We start from the raw sequence: 18,741 nt of genomic DNA on the forward strand, positions 1-18,741 counted from the left end.
CTGGGTGTCCACTCTATGGGAAGTATAATCTCTCCTGCCTGAGAGGGAGTTGATAGATTTCCCGGTGACAGCATCCTTCCTTATAGCCTATTGTTGAGGCATAGTTCGAAGAAAAGTAAGGAATTAAGGATTCTAGATATAAAGGGATAAAAGGATAAATGTAAACCAAGCTCCTCCATCCATGAGATTCTCCAGGCAAGAATACTGGAGTGGGTTGCCATTTCCTTCTCCAGGGGATCTTCCCGATCCAGGGATCAAACCCAGGTCTCCCACATTGCAGGCAGACACTTTAACCTCTGAGCCATCAGGGAAGCCTTAGCTATAAAGGGATAAAAGGATAAATGTAAACCAGGGGTTGGCAGGAAGGGTGGGAATCCATGAAAGTTAAAAGTGGGAGAGCTACTGCATTGTCAGTGTGAATTTGCTTGATTTTTAAGGACATCCATAGCAAGGACTTGACCTGGTGTCCAAATGAAAGGCACTTGCCTGTTGTCATCTAGGCAATGAGTCACACCTACCTTGAAAAGTCACATCATTTGTTTTCCCTTTGCCCTAGAATTCCTGCAGGACAGATAAGTCAAAGAGGAAAAGAGGATGTTGATTACTAAGCAGGTTGGTGGGAAGACTTTGGATCTGAGCTAAATTTGCTTGAACTCTGCAATAACATAATATAACTGATACATTTCAACGCAGGAATTTTTGGAGCAATTACTTTTGCCTTTTGTCTATTTAGTGTCTTAATGATTCATGGAAATATATATATGTATATACACATTTATATATGAGCTCTTTATTAGTTACATTGATACATATTTCAAATATCTTGTCCTACTTGCTGACTTAACTTTTTCATCTCTTTATAGTGTCTTTTGATGCAGAGATGACTTTTTTATAGGTGACAATTTTTTGCCAGCAGTGTTACTTAATAATGGAAACAGTTTCAAACCTCCTTTTTCAAAATGCTCTCTTCATTGCACAAGTTTCTTTCAAAAAGCAGTTCTCACTCATTTTTGAAACACAGCTTTTACTCTAGGACCATAGGGAAATGTATACATTAAAAAGTTGTTTTGTTATTAGCATTGCTAATAACAGCCACTTATCACCAGAAAGGTTCATAAAATTTTAAAACGTAAAAAACACTTGTCTTTTTTCAAATAAACGTATAAAACTCTCCTTTTGTCAGATAGTACTTTGCTACAAGGTATCAGGGAAACAATGGTTTCATGAAATAAAAATTAAATACATTGCTGACATCTTCCAGTATGTAAACTGCAATATTTTGAAATATGCCGACAGTCAGTTAACCCAGGATAGGTTGTGGTGCAAACTGAGGACTCGGTGTCAGTCCCTACATAGGAAGATGGCAAAAGTTCATTTCTTTCATTTTTATCATATGAATAGAATTAGAAGCTCCCATATTCTCTATTTGTTCCTGACGGAGATTGATCATCTTACATAACACTTGAGTACAAGCTCCCATTTTGGAGGCCAAAAAGTTAGAGATAAACAGACACGTTGAAATTGACAATTGGAGCAATTAATATTAACTGTTTTATTGTTTGCATATTAATCAATTGAATGGATTTTAACAGGTCCATAAATTATTAATAGAAGGCAGATCTCTCTCTCTGTTTTTTTTTTTTTGGCAGATCTCTTTAAATGCTTTAGTCACTAAGCAGATACTAAGGTTTCAATAAATATTTGATCTGATCTTGATTTTGGCCTAAGGGAAAATGGGAGAGATGAATTTCTACTTTGTAGATGTGGAAAAAGAAACACAATGACTATCAGAGCCTAGGTCCCAAGATGTTGGAAGAAGAAAGAGAGGAAGGAAAAAGTGTTGAACTAAGTAAACTGGTATTTCTTTGCCCCTTTAGTGGGCAGCCTAAACGCAAATTCTGTAATGCATCGAGACAGACCTGTTAATGGTCCTAGTGTGACTATACAAGAGGGCGAGAACTCGTGTAGAAACGAAGTGTCCCAAATCTAAAATTGCTCCCCGAGCCGTTAGCTCCTTAGGAAGTCTCAGCGGGGACAGCAGCCTGGCTCTCCGCACCTGGACCCGGCCGCCGCGGCCACGCCCCGGAGCCGGGGCGGGCTCTCCTCGCAGCCCCGCCCCTCCCCGCCCTCCCGCAACTCCCCAGACGCCTGCGGCGACGGCGGAGACACCGGAAGGAGCGGCAGCTGCTGCGGGAAGTGGCGGGTGCGGGAGGCGGGGAGCCCGCGGGCTAAGCTGCAGAGCTGTTTTCCGGCGCGCAGGACGCGAAGCCTCCCGTCTCCTAGGTCAGGAGAAGAAAAGAGGAGTTGGTGAAGGTGCGGCCGCAGGCCACCGTTGGCCGCGCTGGCGGGGCCCGTAGGGAAGGCCGTGGAGGTGAGCGCGACGCTGCTGGGAGGGGCGCGGGGCCGAAGGGCGCCCGCCTGCAGCCAGGGGCGGATCTGTGTTCTCGCTGCCGCGCACCGGGGCTGTGGCTGCTGTAGCGGCCTCCTTTTCTTGATTCCGGATGGTGGTGAGCGCGCGGGTGGATAGAAGGCCTAGGCCCCCTCCAGGGCTCTGCGCTCATGATTGGTGGCCGCCGCGGTAGGGGTCGGCGGAGGACGCGAGTCAGTCGTAGGTTTGAGGAGGGGTTCCCAGGGTGCGCTTCCCTGGGAGGCAGGAGTGGTCAGGCGAGTCCCTGAGAGGGTCTCCGCTCCTTTCCTCGGTCCGCATTCCAGCTTGCCAGCCCCGCACGTTGGGCGCCGAAGACTGGAAGCCCCGCAGCGCGCTGGTTCCGGGGTTCTGGTTTCGCTTTGCGGCGCAGTTGGGGTGATCGGACCCATTTGTGCAGCCCCAGGGGCCCCGATATTCTTTGTTGTCAGCGGGAAAACCTAGGCGGCGTCGTCCCTGGAATTTTTCTTCGATGAATATTTAATCCCGACTGTTTTCAGAGGTTACGGTAGCCCCTGCGGTCTGTCCTTCCGCAGCTTTTGTTTGAGTCAGTTTCCATGGTGTGTGCTTTCCCAGATCTTTACTCTTAACATGTTTACCTACTATAAAATGCTCTTCTTTTGAATGATTGTTGGATGACTCTGGTGCTTTACACTCAAGTATTTTTAGGGTTTACGTTTTCATATCAATATAAGGCCAGGAAAATTGGGACAGTGGTGACAACACCGGCAGGCGCGTAGGCTCTAAACTGACGCTAAATTTTACCACAAGGATCTCCAGACTTCTTGCTTAATAGATGTACAGAATTGTAGAATTTTTTAGTTTGATCAAATTATTTTTCTTTTAAGGAAAATTTGTTTCAAAAAATAATGAGGCTGTCCTAGTTCGTTTCTGGTTGAAGCAGAAGGTCTGACCAAAGCAAATAATCAGCTATTTGGTCTGAACATAATATGAATATTGTTAGTGGATTCATGCTGTTAATATAAACATGGGGGAAAATGGGAATCTTATTGAAAGACAATGCTAATCTTAAGAAAAAGTAATAGGAATAAATTGTACTACACCAGGGGCTTTATGTTATTTTACTTTGGCAGGATTGAAAAAAATGGACAGTACAAGAAATATCCCAGAAATAAATTATTTGACCTCTTGCCTCTCATGCTCCTATTGCAGGAGAGATAGTCTGCTTAAGATTGCTTCTTATTTTTTATCTGGTTTAGAACCAACTTTCACTTTTTTGTCTTTTGTGATTCTTTTTTTTTTTTTTTTTTAGTTGGAGGCTAATTACTTCACAACATTTCAGTGGGTTTTGTCATACATTGATATGAATCAGCCATAGAGTTACACATATTCCCCATCCCGATCCCCCCTCCCTTTTGTGATTCTTTGTAACCTATTTGTAACCAAAAACATAAATGCATTTAATGGCATTAGATTGTAGTAGATAAATTATTTTAATCATTTGAAATGCAACATTGAGATAATGTTAACATTTATGTATTGCTGTTATAAGTTTCAGTGACTTTTCAAATGTACAGTCTTATTTGATCCTCATGCCTGTTCTCTGAGTTAGGAATGCCAAGAAGTAAAGCCTTTTCCCACAACAGAGACATTTTGAGATTGTGTAAGGATTAGAATTTCTCTAAAGCCTGAAATAATCTTGCTGAAATAACCTTTGGTATAAATTGGAATTCAGCTAGATTTTGGAGCACTGTGAACTATAACGTGACAGACTGTGGACTCTTAAAGGAAATGAAGAGCATAAATGATGAAAGATTTTTGGTGAGAAATGTGAAATGTAGTCATTTCTTAAAAATAAAGGAATAAATAGCAGCTTTTTTTGGTGTAGATTTTTTGTTTGACTTTTTTTTTTTTTAATTTGGCTATGCTGGGTCTTAGTTGTGGCATGTGGCATCTAGTTGCCTGACCAGGGATCAGACTCAGGCCCCCTGCATTAGAACTTGGAGTCTTAACCACTGGACCACAGTGAAGTCCCTCATGTAGTTTTTAAACATTTTTTTTTTAAAGTCTGCATGCAATTTCAGGAGCATTTTGATAAGTAGTTGAAAAGAGAATGAGATGAATACAGTTGGTTTGTCTATAAAAAGAATGAATTTTGTACAATATAGTGTGCGTGTGTGAGTGTGTGTATATCAGGAGAACTGATACTTAAGAGACAATGCATATGTCAAAATAACTGTTCTTTTCAAAAGTTATTTTAGAATGCCAAGTAGGTCAGATTCTGTGGGTCTATCAGGGAAAACCCTCTGGAAAATACAAAAAGTGAAACATGGTTTCAGCCCTTAGAGTCAGATTTGTAGTCAGGCTTGGGTAATTTTTTATACAACTGTGGTAAGATTGTATATGGTATTATAATCAGGTATCTATGGTATTATAATCATATAATCATGCTATGGTATTATAATCAGGAATTTAGGTGAGGAAGACATACTTGTGATTGAATCTTGATAGAGATGATATTTGACATCTGTGAACTTTGCAGGATTTTCAACAGGAGGACATTTCTAGTGAACAGATTATCGCGTTCCTGGGAACGTACAACTTATATTTGAGAAAGGATCAGTAGAGCAATTTGGCTGATCATAAGTTATGGTTTATATAAGCTAGTAGTAAGAGATGAAAAAATTTTGAAAGCCTTCATTGAAGATGTTTTGTTAGAAGAAGTATGTGATTCAGGCTTCCCAGGTGCTGCTGCTGCTGCTGCTGCTACGTTGCTTCAGTCGTGTCCGACTCTGCAACCCCATATAGATGGCAGCCCACCAGGCTCCCCTGTCCCTGGGATTCTCCAGGCAAGAACACTGGAGTGGGTTGCCATTTCCTTCTCCAATGCATGAAAGTGAAAAGTGAAAGTGAAGTTGTTCAGTCGTGTCCGACTCTTAGCGACCCCATGGACTGCAGCCCACCAGACTCCTCCGTCCATGGGGTTTTCCAGGCAAGAGTACTGGAATGGGGTGCCATTGCCTTCTCTGCCCTGGTGGTGCTAGTGGTAAAAAAAAAAAAACCCTGCCAATGCAGGAGACATAAGAGATGAAGGTTCGATCCCTGGATGAGGGCACGGCAACCAAGTCCAGTATTTCTGCCCGGAAAATCCCATGGACAGAGGAACCTGGTGGGCTACAGTCCATAGGGTCACAAAGAGTCAGACTCGACAGAAGTGACTTAACACACACACACAGTATGTGATCCACAGAATAAGCTGTGATTTGGGAGAGGATTGAGACCAAGAGAACACTTGGGCAGCTTTAGGCTGAGCAAGATCTTGATAGTGTCACTTTTGTGACCCTTCTAGTTCCTCTGAAGTGCTATCTTGAAAGCAGACCTGGATATAACGTGAATGTAGGTGAGATGCCAGGAAGCATAAGGGTAAAGAGTCAGGAAAGGGGAAAAAGCCAGTGATGGGCAACTGGGGGTTTAATCCTGTGGAAATTTTTGTAGAACTGCCTCAGAATTGTCCTCGCAAATGAAAGGTAGCTGGGGAGTTTTTCTGCCTATTCCCAGGCCTCACTGATTGAGTTTGTCCCTCTGTTGCCTTGGCTAGGGCCGGGCAAGCTCCTGTTTGGCTGGAGAACTTACAAGCAGAGAAGTGTTGAAGTTGGGAAGCCAGCAGAATACTCTGTGCCAGCTCAAGGTGAGCTGATGGGATGGGGGCCAGATGTCAACAGTGTCTGTCAGTAGGCATTGTCATTAAATAATCCAGATGTGAAATGAAAGCCTCAATTTAGGTGGAGACCTAGAAGAAATGTGAGTTGAGAAGTGATCAGAGAAGTAAGTGGTAGAATTTGGTAACTGATAGAATATAGAACATGAAGAGGTACTCTAAAAAGGCACTGAGGTTTAAGAGTTAGATAACTTGTGATTGAGGAGGATTGACAGAGATCAAATTGCCAATATCTGCTGGATCATCGAAAAAGCAAGAGAGTTCAGAAAAACATCTATTTCTGCTTTATTGACTATGCCAAAGCCTTCGACTGTGTGGATCACAATAAACTGTGGAAAATTCTGAAGGAGATGGGAATACCAGACCACCTGACCTGCCTGTTGAGAAATCTGTATGCAGTTAGAACTGGCTATGGAACAAAAGACTGGTTCCAAATAGGAAAAGGAGCATATCAAGACTGTATGTTGTCACCCTGCTTATTTAACTTATATGCAGAGTACATCATGAGAAACGCTGGGCTGGAAGAAGCACAAGCTGGAATCAAGATTGCCGGCAGAAATATCAATAACCTCATATATGCAGATGACACCACCCTTACGGCAGAAAGTGAAGAGGAACTAAAAAGCCTCTTGATGAAGGTGGAAGAGGAGAGTGAAAAAGTTGTCTTAAAGCTCAACATTCAGAAAACTAAGATCATGGCATCTGGTCCCATCACTTCATGGGAAATAGATGGCGAGACAGTGGAAACAGTGTCAGGCTTTATTTTTTGGGGCTTCAAAATCACTGCAGATGGTGACTGCAGCCATGAAATTAAAAGACGCTTACTCCTTGGAAGGAAAGTTATGACCAACTTAGATAGCGTATTAAAAAGCAGAGACATTACTTTGCCAACAAAGGTCTGTCTGGTCAAGGCTATGGTTTTTCCAGTGGTCATGTATGGATGTGAGAGTTGGACTGTGAAGAAAGCTGAGTGCCGAAAAATTGATGCTTTTGAACTGTGGTGTTGGAGAAGACTCTTGAGAGTCCCTTGGACTGCAAGGAGAGCCAAACAGTCCATCCTAAAGATCAGTCCTGGGTGTTCATTGGAAGGACTGATGCTGAAGCTGAAACTCCACTACTTTGGCCACCTGATGCAAAGAGCTGACTCATTGGAAAAGACCCTGATGCTGGGAGGGATTGGGGGCAGGAGGAGAAGGGGACGACAGAGGATGAGATGGCTGGATGGCATCACCGACTCAATGGAAATGAGTTTGAGTAAACTCCGGGAGTTGGTGATAGACAGGGAGGCCTGGCGTGCGATTCATGGGGTCGCAAAGAGTCGGACAAGACTGAGCGACTGAACTGAACTGAACTGACAGGCCACTGACATTCAAATTAGTTTTTTCGGGAGCATAAAGAATTACAGGGTGTTGGAGAGTGTTGATAAAGTCGAGTGTAGATGACTAATCATTCAAAAGGGCAGGTAGGGTGGAGATTTGAACAGTGCTGCCACCCGAACTAGATATGTAGTGCCTGACCTATACTTGATTAGGCCTTTGTTAAATTAACTCTAAGTTCCTGGGGCTAGCACACTCCTGAAATATGTCAATATGGTGAAAATATGGGACTAAATGTGACATAAAGTAATACAATGGCCTGCAGTTTTTACCTGTAAAATCCTGAAGGAAGAATTGCTAATATTTTAAGCAGAGGCATTATTTAGATGAATAAATTTTGATTTTTTAAAAAATAATCAACAGTATTTTGATAAAGACAAAAAATCAACGAGATTTCTTAGAATGAGAATATGGCGGTTGCCTTTGTTTTTCTATGATTCTATATGTTCTAAAGTAATTTTAATGTTATATCGTGTTAATAGTCCATAATGTTGATAGTCTATTAATTTAATTACCTTTCCATCTTGCTTAAGTCAGAAGTGACTTAAGGTGGAATTTACCGTCAGCTGGTTTTTGCTTCTGTTAGAGCTCTTTTACTCATTCATTTTTGTTCTCCATTTCTCTTCCTCTCTCTTCCTCCTCCTCCTAGTGTTTGTCACAATTATTTCAACTAGATTAGGTTACGGTTGACTATACTTTGCGATTATTTGACAGTTTTTTTTTCTTTATGGCAAATGCTGATTGATGTTTATACATCTCAACTAAGAAATTTTATTTAAAGCTAGATTGCTAGATTAGAGCTATGCAGTTTGGGTGATTTACTGCGGCAGTGTTAAGTAAGATAAGGTTCTAGAACAGATAGATTGCAAGTGGAGAAATCAGGAGATTATATAGTTCTCTTAGTTCAGTCACTCAGTCATGTCTGACTCTGCGACCCCAATGAACTGTAGCACACCAGACCTCCCTGTCCATCACCAACTCCTGAAGTTTACCCAAACTCATGTCTGTTGAGTTGGTGATACCATCCAACCGTCTCATCATCTGTTGTCCCCTTCTCCTCCTCCCCTCAATCTTTCCCAGCATCGGTCTTTTCAAATGAGTCAGCTCTTCACATCAGGTGGCTAAAGTATTGGAGTTTCAGCTTCAACATCAGTCCTCCCAATGAACACCCAGGACTGATCTCCTTTAGGATGGACTGTTTGGCTCTCCTTGCAGTCCAAGGGACTTTCAAGAGTCTTCTCCAACACCATAGTTAAAAAGCAACTGTCATGTTAATTTAGAGAGGATAGTCTTATTCCTCCGCACGTTTTTGTGTCTGAAACTGATGCCTAGAACTACATTTTCCTGGTTCATTGAATTCCCCAGCTCCACTCTAAGATATCTGTTTTCACAACTTCTCCACTTTCTTCAAACCTCTTTTCCCAGTTCTTACTTCCAACTGATATCTTGCTTTCCTACCTAATGGAGAAAATAAAAGAAATTAGAGCAGAACTTCCACACATGCACACCACCACCACCACCACATACCAAAAGGTCTCCACATCCTCCACCTCCCCTCCTGTTGCTGAGGATGTATTGTTTACCTTCACTCTAAGGGCCACCCTCCACCTGTGCTTTAGCTCCTGACCCCACTCATCCTTGACCCCAAGGACTGTAGCCTACCAGGCTCCTCTGTGGAATTTTCCAGGCAAGAACCCACAGGAGTGGGTTGCCATGTCTTTCTCTAGGGGATCTTCCTGACCCAGGGATCGAACTGGTGTCTCTTGCATCTCCTGCTTTGGCAGGCAGATTCTTTACCACTCGCACCCGGAACAGGAAAATTAGATTAATACTAAATTTCTTTTTCTGCTTTATGGTTTGAAGGAAAATTAAGAGTGATTGAGGAAAGACTTATAACACTGTGAGATCTGTGCGAAGATTTTAAAGAGTATGTTTGCTAGAATATTTGTTTAAAGGACAGGAAACAATTCTTAAAACTAAGTCCTCAACAGCAGATTTTATAAATTAAAAGTATCCACAAACACGTATTATGGACTGATTTAGAATAAACCCAAACCTTTCTGCTTATTATTGTACTCTTTTCACCTATACTTCCATTGTCAATATTTTTGGTTTGCTTTTGTTGGGTAGCAGTTTTCTTCTGTTGTAAATATGGAAAAATTAGTTATTAGCTTAATTGCTGTTGAAATAATTTTTAAACCTAATATTTAAAATAGTACAGTTGAACTAATCAGATTAGTTGTAGTAATGAAACAGTTATGTAGGCTGAAACTGACAGACAAATCAATTTTTCTGTAGTCAGAGAATATTAGAACTGATTTTGGGCCAAAATGCTGTCCTTTGAAACACCTAACGGTTGGGTTTTCAGCCTCTTTGTGTAACAATGATGGGGAACATCCTACTTGCCAGGACTTTTTTGGTTGGGGAGTGTTGGCATATGGTGTGGCTTGCTGGATCTTTGATCCCCAGCCAGGGATTGAACCAAGACCTAGGCACTGAAAGTGCTGCGTCCTTATCACTGGACCTCCAGGAACTCCCCTCTAGTCCTCCAGCCTTTGCCTTCTGCTGTCTAACTATTCATACTTGCGGTTTTTCCTGATAAATAGCTAGCATTTATTGAGTGCTTACTGTCACTCTGTTCCAAGTAATTTATATCACTATATGTTAACATATATGTTATACCCACAACTCCACACGGTAGACTTTTGTAATTATGTCAGTTTTATGGATGAGGGAACTGAGGAACAGAGAAGTGACTTAACACTTCTCACAAACCTAGGACATAGTGGAGCTTGGATATGAGCCAGGCCCTTAATTAGGCTTGCTTTGGCAGCTTTACTTTTAGCCATAGTGTTGTCTTATCATGATACAATTTTCATATTATTTAAGACTGTGGAAGGCATTTGTATTCTGTAGCTTTTAGTATTCGTCATAAATAATCCATTGGAGATATAATCTTAGTTTATGAGTACAATAAAACTGACTACTCTTTTTGTTCTGAAACCTATTGTTCTATTGATAAATTGAGCAAGAACTATACTGTTGTTTCATTCATCTTCTGTCGCATCTAGAATCTAAATACTTGAAACCCTTTTCTGGCCTTACTTTAGACAGTAGACTCTTTGAATCCCAATATAGAATATTTTATCCATCCTTGTTAATTTTAGCTCACTTTTCTGAAATAAACTTTTTTTTTGTAAAATTATTTTTATAATTAGATTTCACTAGCCTGCCTTCCGTGTCTTTATCCATATTTTTGTTAAAAATATTGATGAGTTCTGCCATCTGCTGTTACAGACTTTCTTCTGGATTCATATTAATCTTCTGTGTAGCTAATGAATTAGCAACTAGTTCTCCTGACATAAATTTTTTTCTCACAGTTTCTTGACTCTGATTCTTTATAAATAGCTTTACATTTTAGAATAGACTTGATATTCAGTAGCTAAGTTGTGTCCAGTTCTTTGTAACCCCATGGACTGCAGCACACCAGGCTTCCCTGTCCTTCACTATCTCCGGTAGTTTGCTCAAACTTGTATCCATTGAGTCGGTGATGCCATCCAACCGTCTCATCCTCTGTCGCCCTTCTCCTCCTGCCTTCAATCTTTCCCAGCCTTGGGGTCTTTTCCAGAGTTGGCTCTTTGCATCAGGGGGCCAAAGTATTAGAGCTTCAGCTTCAGTATCAGTTTTCCCAGTGAATATTCAAGGTTGATTCCTTTAGGATTGACTGGATTGATCTCCTTGCTGTCTAAGGAACTCTCAAGAGTATTCTCCCACATTACAGTTTGAAAGCATCAATTCGTTGGTGCTCAGCCTTCTTTGTGGTCCAACCCTTACACTTACATGGCTACTAGAAAAACAATAGCTTTGACTATATGGATCTTAGTGAACAAAAGGATGTCTCTGCTCTTTAATATGCTGTCTAGGTTTGTCATGGCTTCCCTGGTGGCTCAGATGGTATAGAATTCACCTGCAATGTGGGAGACCTGGGTTTAATCCCTGGGTTGGAGAGATTCCCTGGAGGAGAGCATGGCAGCCCACTCTAGTATTCTTACCTGGAGAATCCCCATGCACAGAGGATCCTGGTGGGCTATAGTCCATGAGGTCACAAAGAGTTGGACATGACTTGAGTAACTAAGTGCACACACACTACGTTATTCATACCTTTTCTTCCAAGGAGTAAGTGTCTTTTAATTTTGTGTCTGCAGTCTGTCCACAGTGATTTTGGAGCCCCCAAAATAAAATTTGCCACTTTTTCCCCATCTCTTTGCTTTGAAGTGATGGGACCAGATGCCATGCTCTTGGAATAGGCTAGATAATGGATTACAGGCAGTTCTTCAATATTAAAAGATTCTCCTTAGGCTATCAACTATTAATATGTCTGATGTATAACAAATATTGATAACACTGGCCCCTATGCCTTTCCATATTAAAATTTGAATGTCTACTGTTCTGTTAGTAGGATGACCAGGTTAGAATTTGGGGCCTGAAACCTGGGAGATCGTACTGCTAAAATATCCCCCACTGCCTTAAAAATCAGAGAAGGCAATGGCACCCCACTCCAGTACTCTTGCCTGGAAAATCCCATGGATGGAGGAGCCTGGTGGGCTGAAGTCCATGGGGTCGCTAAGAGTCAGACACTATTGAGCAACTTCACTTTCACTTTTCACTTTCACGCATTGGAGAAGGAAATGGCGACCCACTCCAGTGTTCTTGCCTGGAGAATCCCAGGGACGGCGGAGCCTGGTGGGCTGCCGTCTGTGGGGTCGTACAGAGTCAGACACGACTGAAGTGACTTAGCAGCAGCAGCAGCAGCCTTAATAGTAGTATCTTCAGAAACAGTTTTAAATCTGGATGAGCAGTTGAGTCCCTGCCAAAGCTGTACATCATGCAGAATGAATGCTGTCATTTCAGTCTAGAAGATTTTTCAGTTGTTGTTGTTCCCATCTTTATGACTGAGGAGATTTCAGATTGTCTAGATATGGTAGAAAGAGGGAAAAGTTGCCTGATAAAGATTGCACATTGAGGTCAAATTATGGAAAGCTTTAATTTCCACGTAAAGCTTGATTTTTTTTTTTTTTTTGCTCTGTAGTGATTCCCAACCTTTGATCCACAGCTTCTAAAGGAGTCTTAGAGTTTTGTGGGTTCTACATTTGTAGACTGAACAAATAGCTTTTTCATGTAGTTTTTGTTTTTACTGCTTTCATGTTGCTTGTCTTTTTTAATGTCTAGTTCCTATCTTCCTTGAACAAACTTTCAGACCAGAATGAAAGCATGCATGCCTTCTTTCTTTTGGTGTACACTTTTAGAGGAAATTGAAGTAGCTGATGACTCCCGTTGCCTTACCCTCCTTTATCTGAATGCCCTACTCTCAATGTTCTTTATCAACAGAAGGAAAAAAGAATGATTTTGTTACCATAGTGAATTAAGTAAAGCTGAATAACTAGAATATGAAGGGCCTTCTATTTTGATAGTGTTGTCTTTAATTATAGAGAATACTAAATAGCCTTGATACAAATGGTTAGCTTTTTTTTTTTTTACATGTATTAATTCTCATTCAGTTCAATTCAGTTCAGTTGTTCAGTCGTGTCCAACTCTTTTGACCCATGAATCACAGCACACCAGGCCTCCCTGTCCATCACCAACTCCTGGAGTCTGCCGAAACCCATGTCCATCAAGTCGGTGATGCCATCCAGCCATCTCATCCTCTGTTTTCCCCTTCTCCTCCTGCCCCCAATCTTTCCCAACATCAGGGTCTTTTCCAGTGAGTCAGTTCTTCGCATGAGGTAGCCAAAGTATTGGAGTTTCAGCTTCAACATCAGTCCTTCCAATGAACACCCAGGACTGATCTCCTTTAGGATGGACTGGTTGGATCTCCTTGCAGTCCATAGGACTCTCAAAAGTCTTCTCCAGCACCACAGTTCAAAAGCATCCATTCTTCGGCGCTCAGCTTTCTTTATAGTCCAACTCTCACATCCATACATGACTACTGGAAAAACCATAGCCTTGACTAGATGGACCTTTGTTGGCAAAGTAATGTCTCTGCTTTTTAATATGCTGTCTAGGTTGGTCATAACTTTCCTTCCAAGGAGCAAGCGTCTTTTAATTTCATGGCTTCAGTCACCATCTGCAGTGATTTTGAAGCCCCCCAAAATAAAGTCTGACACTGTTTCCCCATCTATTTCCCATGAGGTGATGGGACCAGATGCCATGATCTTAGTTTTCTAAATGTTGAGCTTTAAGCCAACTTTTTCACTCTCCTTCACTTTCATCAAGAGGCTTTTTAGTTTCTCTTCACTTTCTGCCATAGGGTGGTGTCATCTGCATATCTGAGGTTGTTGATATTTTTCCCGGCAATCTTGATTCCGGCTTGTGCTTCTACCAGCCCAGTGTTTCTCATGATGTACTCTGCATATAAGTTAAATAAGCAGGGTGACAATATACAGTCTTGATATGCTCCTTTTCCTATTTGGAACCAGTCTTTTGTTCCATGTCCAGTTCTAACTGTTGCTTCTTGACCTGCATACAGGTTTCTCAGGAGGCGGGTCAGGTGGTCTGGTATTCCCATGTCTTTCAGAATTTTCCACAGTTTATTGTGATCCACACAGTCGAAGGCTTTGGCATAGTCAATAAAGCAGAAATAGATTGTTTAAATACCAGAACATTAATTGCAGAACAGAGAGAACTAATCTTTCCCTAGTCCCCTTTTCTTCTTTGAGGCAACGTTCAGAGTACATAACCTTCAAGGCTATATTTTTGTGCTTTTACAGTGGATGTGTACATACAGATAGATACAGTGTACTATTGTTATGCATGTTTTCTTTTGGGTTTTTTTTTTTTGGTTAAACTTTGCTTTTTCTTCTTTTTTTTAATTGAAGTATAGTTAATTTACAATGTTGTATTAGTTTCTGATGTACAGCAAAGTGATTCTGTTATACATATACCTTCTTTTCTTTTTTTTTTTTTCCCCTTCTTTTCTATCTTGTTTTCCTTGATAGTTTATTACAAGATGATACAGTTCTCTGTACTATACAGTAAGTAGGACCTTGCTTATCTATTTTACATATAGTACTTTGTATCTGCTAATCCCAAATTCCTAAGTTATCTCCCTCTCATGTTTTAAACTTTTACTTCAGTAGTATCATAGAGAATGAACATTATGCTTCTTCCTTTTTTTCCATTTAATGTTATGTCCTTTAGATCTATGAAAAGTGAAAGTGAAATCTCTCAGTCATGTCCGACTCTTTACGACCCTGTGGACTGTAGCCTATGAGGTTACTCCATCCATGGAATTTTCCAGGCAAGAGTACTGGAGTGGGTTGCCATTTCCTTCTCCAGGGGTCGAACCTGGATCTTCTGGATTGCAAGAAGACACCTTTACTGTCTGAGCCAGCAGGGAAGCTCCTTCAGATCTATGCATGTTGATAAATTATCCATCCAGTGCATGATGGGTAATAACAAGTTAAACTGTTGTGTAACAGTCAATCGTGTGTATTCATTCTTGTATTGATGGACTTAAAACACTTTACCATCAAAAGTGAGATTTATAGAAAAAGGTGAGATTACATACTATCTAGAAAACAATGAGGAGAATATTTCTATCTTATTGGCAAACATTGATATTTAGAGGAAAATCTATAGTTTAAATACTTTTATTATTAACTAAATAAAGCTAAGGGAATTCAGTACCCATATTTAGGGATTAAGAAAATAAAACAGAAACCAATTAGGACATGGGGATTAAAGATAAAACTGTAATTAATAGAATTGGAAATAGCAAAACAAAAACAGTGGGAAGGATAAATCCCAGAGCTGGTTCTTTACAAGGACTGATGAATTATTAATAGATAAACCTCATATAAGGGGAAAAAAAATTGGAGTAAAAATATGCAATATTAAGAATGAGAAAGGAAACATCATAGATACCCAGATATAGGAGGGATTAATGGAATCATATTCATACCTTCAGAATATTACATGTTATGCCATGATGCCAAAGTTGAAAATTGAGATAAATGGATAATTTTATAGCAAAATATAAATTAGTAGGATTGATCCAAGAAGTGGAAAACTTGAATTGACCAATTCTCCATAAGGGATTGCAAAGGCCGTTGAAAGTTGTTCCTTGAACGAGGCAGCATAGCAGATGGTTTCACAGCTGACTTTCATTTAATTTATAAACAACATCGTAAGTTTTAAAAAAACTCTATTCTATGTTATTGAGGATGCAAAACTACTCAGTGCATTCTGTGAAGCACACATACTTTTATCCTAAATAAAAATACTGCTTCCCTGACGGTCCAGTGGTTACGATTCTGCCCTTCCACTACACGGTGCGTGGGTTCAATTCCTGTTTGGGAACTAAGATCGCAGAGGTCCTGCATCTTGGCCAGAAAAGGGGGAAAAAAAAAACTACCAAAAAAGATCAGTCTTACTTGTTTCTGGAAATGCAAAATTTCTAAATATAATATTAGCTGATAGAATTTAGATATGAAGTAAACTGACTAATATACATTTTGACTCAATAGGATATATTGCATCAATGCAAAGATAGTATTAAATTTGTTAATATAATAGATAGTATCAACAAATGAAACAAAGAATATAGTAAGCCATCAGTAGCTGCTGAAAAGGCATTTCATAGAGTTCATTAAGACCATTTCTAACTAATACAATACTGTAAATCAACTAAACTGCAGTTTTTAGATAGACCATTTCAAATTTTTTAAATGTAAGCAAATTAAGAATAGAAAGAAATTATAGAAAATACCCTAAATGGCAAAACATTAATATAAGGACCCTGACATAGATGCTCACATCACTTTTATATTCAGATTGCCTTTAGAGATTCTAATAGTTGCCTTAAAACAGTAAAATTAAATAACTGATATTAATATTGGAACATAAGAAGTAAAATTATCAGATTTTCTAGTGATTTAGAGAATATTTAGAGAGTATTTAGAGAGTAGCCAAGGAAGCTGAAATGGAACAGTGAAGGAAGTATGTCACCTATTCTGTATAGAATATTGTAGTCTCTAAATCAGATTAATACAGTATGGGCAGAGATCAGTTACAAAATATGTATAGAGGTATGTGCAGACTTAATAAAGGTTAAAGATAATGTTACAATTCAGTAGGAAGTGGGTTCAGTTCAGTTGCTCAGTCGTGTCCGACTCTTTGCGACCCCATGGACTGCAGCATGCCAGGCCTCCCTGTCCATCACCAACTCCTGGAGTTTACTCAGACTCATGTCTGTTGAGTCGGTGATCCATCTCATATCATACTCTGTCCAGCCATCTCATCCAATCATCTCATCCTCTGTCGTCTCTTTCTCTTCCCGCCTTCAATTTTTCCCAGCTTCAGGGTCTTTTCAAATGAGTCAGCTCTTCGCATCAGGTGGCCAAAGTATTGGAGTTTCAGCTTCAACATCAGTTCTTCCAATGAACGCTCAGGACTGATCTTTAGGATGGACTGATTGGATCTCTTTGCAGTCCATAGGACTCTCAAAAGTCTTCTCCAGCACCACAGTTCAAAAGCATCCATTCTTCGGCGCTCAGCTTTCTTTATAGTCCAACTCTCACATCCATACATGACTACTGGAAAAACCATAGCCTTGACTAGATGGACCTTTGTTGGCAAAGTAATGTCTCTGCTTTTTAATATGCTGTCTAGGTTGGTCATAACTTTCCTTCCAAGGAGCAAGCATCTTTTAATTTCATGGCTGCAGTTACCATCTGCAGTGATTTAGATTATGTAGTAAATGGCACTGATACAAATGTCTGCCCATCTGGAAGAAAATAAATCTGGGCTCCTGTCTTAAGATAACCTCCTGATAGATTAAAGTCTTGTTTTAAAAAAATTTAATGCTATTCTATAGTTTTAGCTCTATAAATTACAGTGAAGGAAACCTTTTTTTTTTTTTTTAATTTTTATTTATTTATTTTTTTTGAAGGAAACCTTAAGATTAGAAACTCAAAAGCTGTTACAAAATAAGAGATGTATCTGATTTTATTAAAAATTAATACTTTTAATGATAAAGCATACCATAAGAAAGTTAATAATAGTTTTGATTGTAAGATAAACATAGACTAATGGAATAGCATAGAGCCCAGAAATAATGCACACATATGTGATCAATTTTAAAAAAAATTTTTCAGCTTTATTAAGGTATAGCTGACAAAAATTTATATTTTTAAGGTATATAATGTGGTGGTTTCATATAAATATGCATTGTAATTACCACAATCAAGCTATTAGCATTTGTTACTTCACATAGTTAACTTTTTTTTCCCTTGTCAACCCCTGCTCCTTCCCCTTTGGCAGCTGCCTGTTCTCTGTTTTTTTTTAATCTGTTTCTGTTTTGTTTTTTAGATTATACATACATGTATTTGTCTTTATCATTCTGATTTACCTTACTTGGCATAATACCCTTTAGGTCCATCCATGTAGTCACAAATGCAAGATTTCATTCTTTCTTTAATGGCTGAGTCGTATTCATCTGTGTGTGTGTGTCTCACATATTCTTGATCTGTTTATGGACTTCCATATTTTGACTCTTACATTAACATTATTGGATGTCAGGTTCTGCTTCTTGTGAAGCTTGCCAGTCAAGAGTGGAGTTTTGGGGCTTCCCTGGTGGTCCAGTGGCTGAGACTCCATGGTGCTAATGCAGGAGGCCTGGATTCGATCCCTGGTCAGGGAACTAGCTCCAACATGCTGCAACTAAGACCCAGTGCAGCCAAATTACATACATATATATATATATATATATATATACACATATATATATATATTTTTTTTTTTTTTTTTTAGAAAAGAGTAGAGGTTTGTTTCCTATGGACCTCCATCTCTTCTGTACTCAAGCACTAGGTGGTCTTCAGGGCTAGATATTTTGGGGTGCCTTTTCCCTTTGCAGAACCCTTGGCCTGGAGAGCCCAGTATGGAGCTCAGATCCTTTACTCCTTAGGGAGAAACTCAACAGTTGTGATTATTTTCCTTTTTGTGGGTTGCCTGCCCAGGTGTGTAGATCTTTACTATATTGCATCTCTGCTCCTTCTATCTGTTTCATGGTTCCTTCTTCATGTCTTTAGTATTGAAAAATCTTTTCTGCTTGCCTTCAGGTCATTCTCATCTATAGTTGCTCTGTAAATAGTTGTGATTTTCATGTGCAGGTGAAAGGAGGTGAACTCAAGTTCCTATTTCACTATCTTAGTAAAGTATCCCTGCTCAAATGTTTTTTGATGAGTGCCAAGACCATTCAGTGG

The 18,741-nt window shown here is 39.9% G+C and overlaps 1 protein-coding gene across 5 annotated transcripts in view; it reads left to right on the top strand.

The window, feature by feature from the left end:
* Window positions 1-2,141: 2,141 nt before the first annotated feature.
* USP33 (ubiquitin specific peptidase 33) overlaps window positions 2,142-18,741 on the top strand; it is a 60,380-nt gene continuing 43,780 nt past the window's right edge. Inside the window, exons 1-2 of one of the 5 annotated variants that reach the window (XM_043876656.1) lie at window positions 2,143-2,371; window positions 5,985-6,074. The gene's annotated coding sequence lies outside the window, so the exon portion shown is untranslated. Of the gene's footprint in view, window positions 2,372-5,984; window positions 6,075-18,741 lie in introns of those variants that run through there. The other 4 variants (XM_043876658.1, XM_043876657.1, XM_043876654.1 and 1 more) reach the window with 4 other exon arrangements.

The sequence above is a fragment of the Cervus elaphus genome, chromosome 20 (assembly GCF_910594005.1).
Source record: "Cervus elaphus chromosome 20, mCerEla1.1, whole genome shotgun sequence".
Classification (NCBI taxonomy): Eukaryota; Metazoa; Chordata; class Mammalia; order Artiodactyla; family Cervidae; genus Cervus; species Cervus elaphus.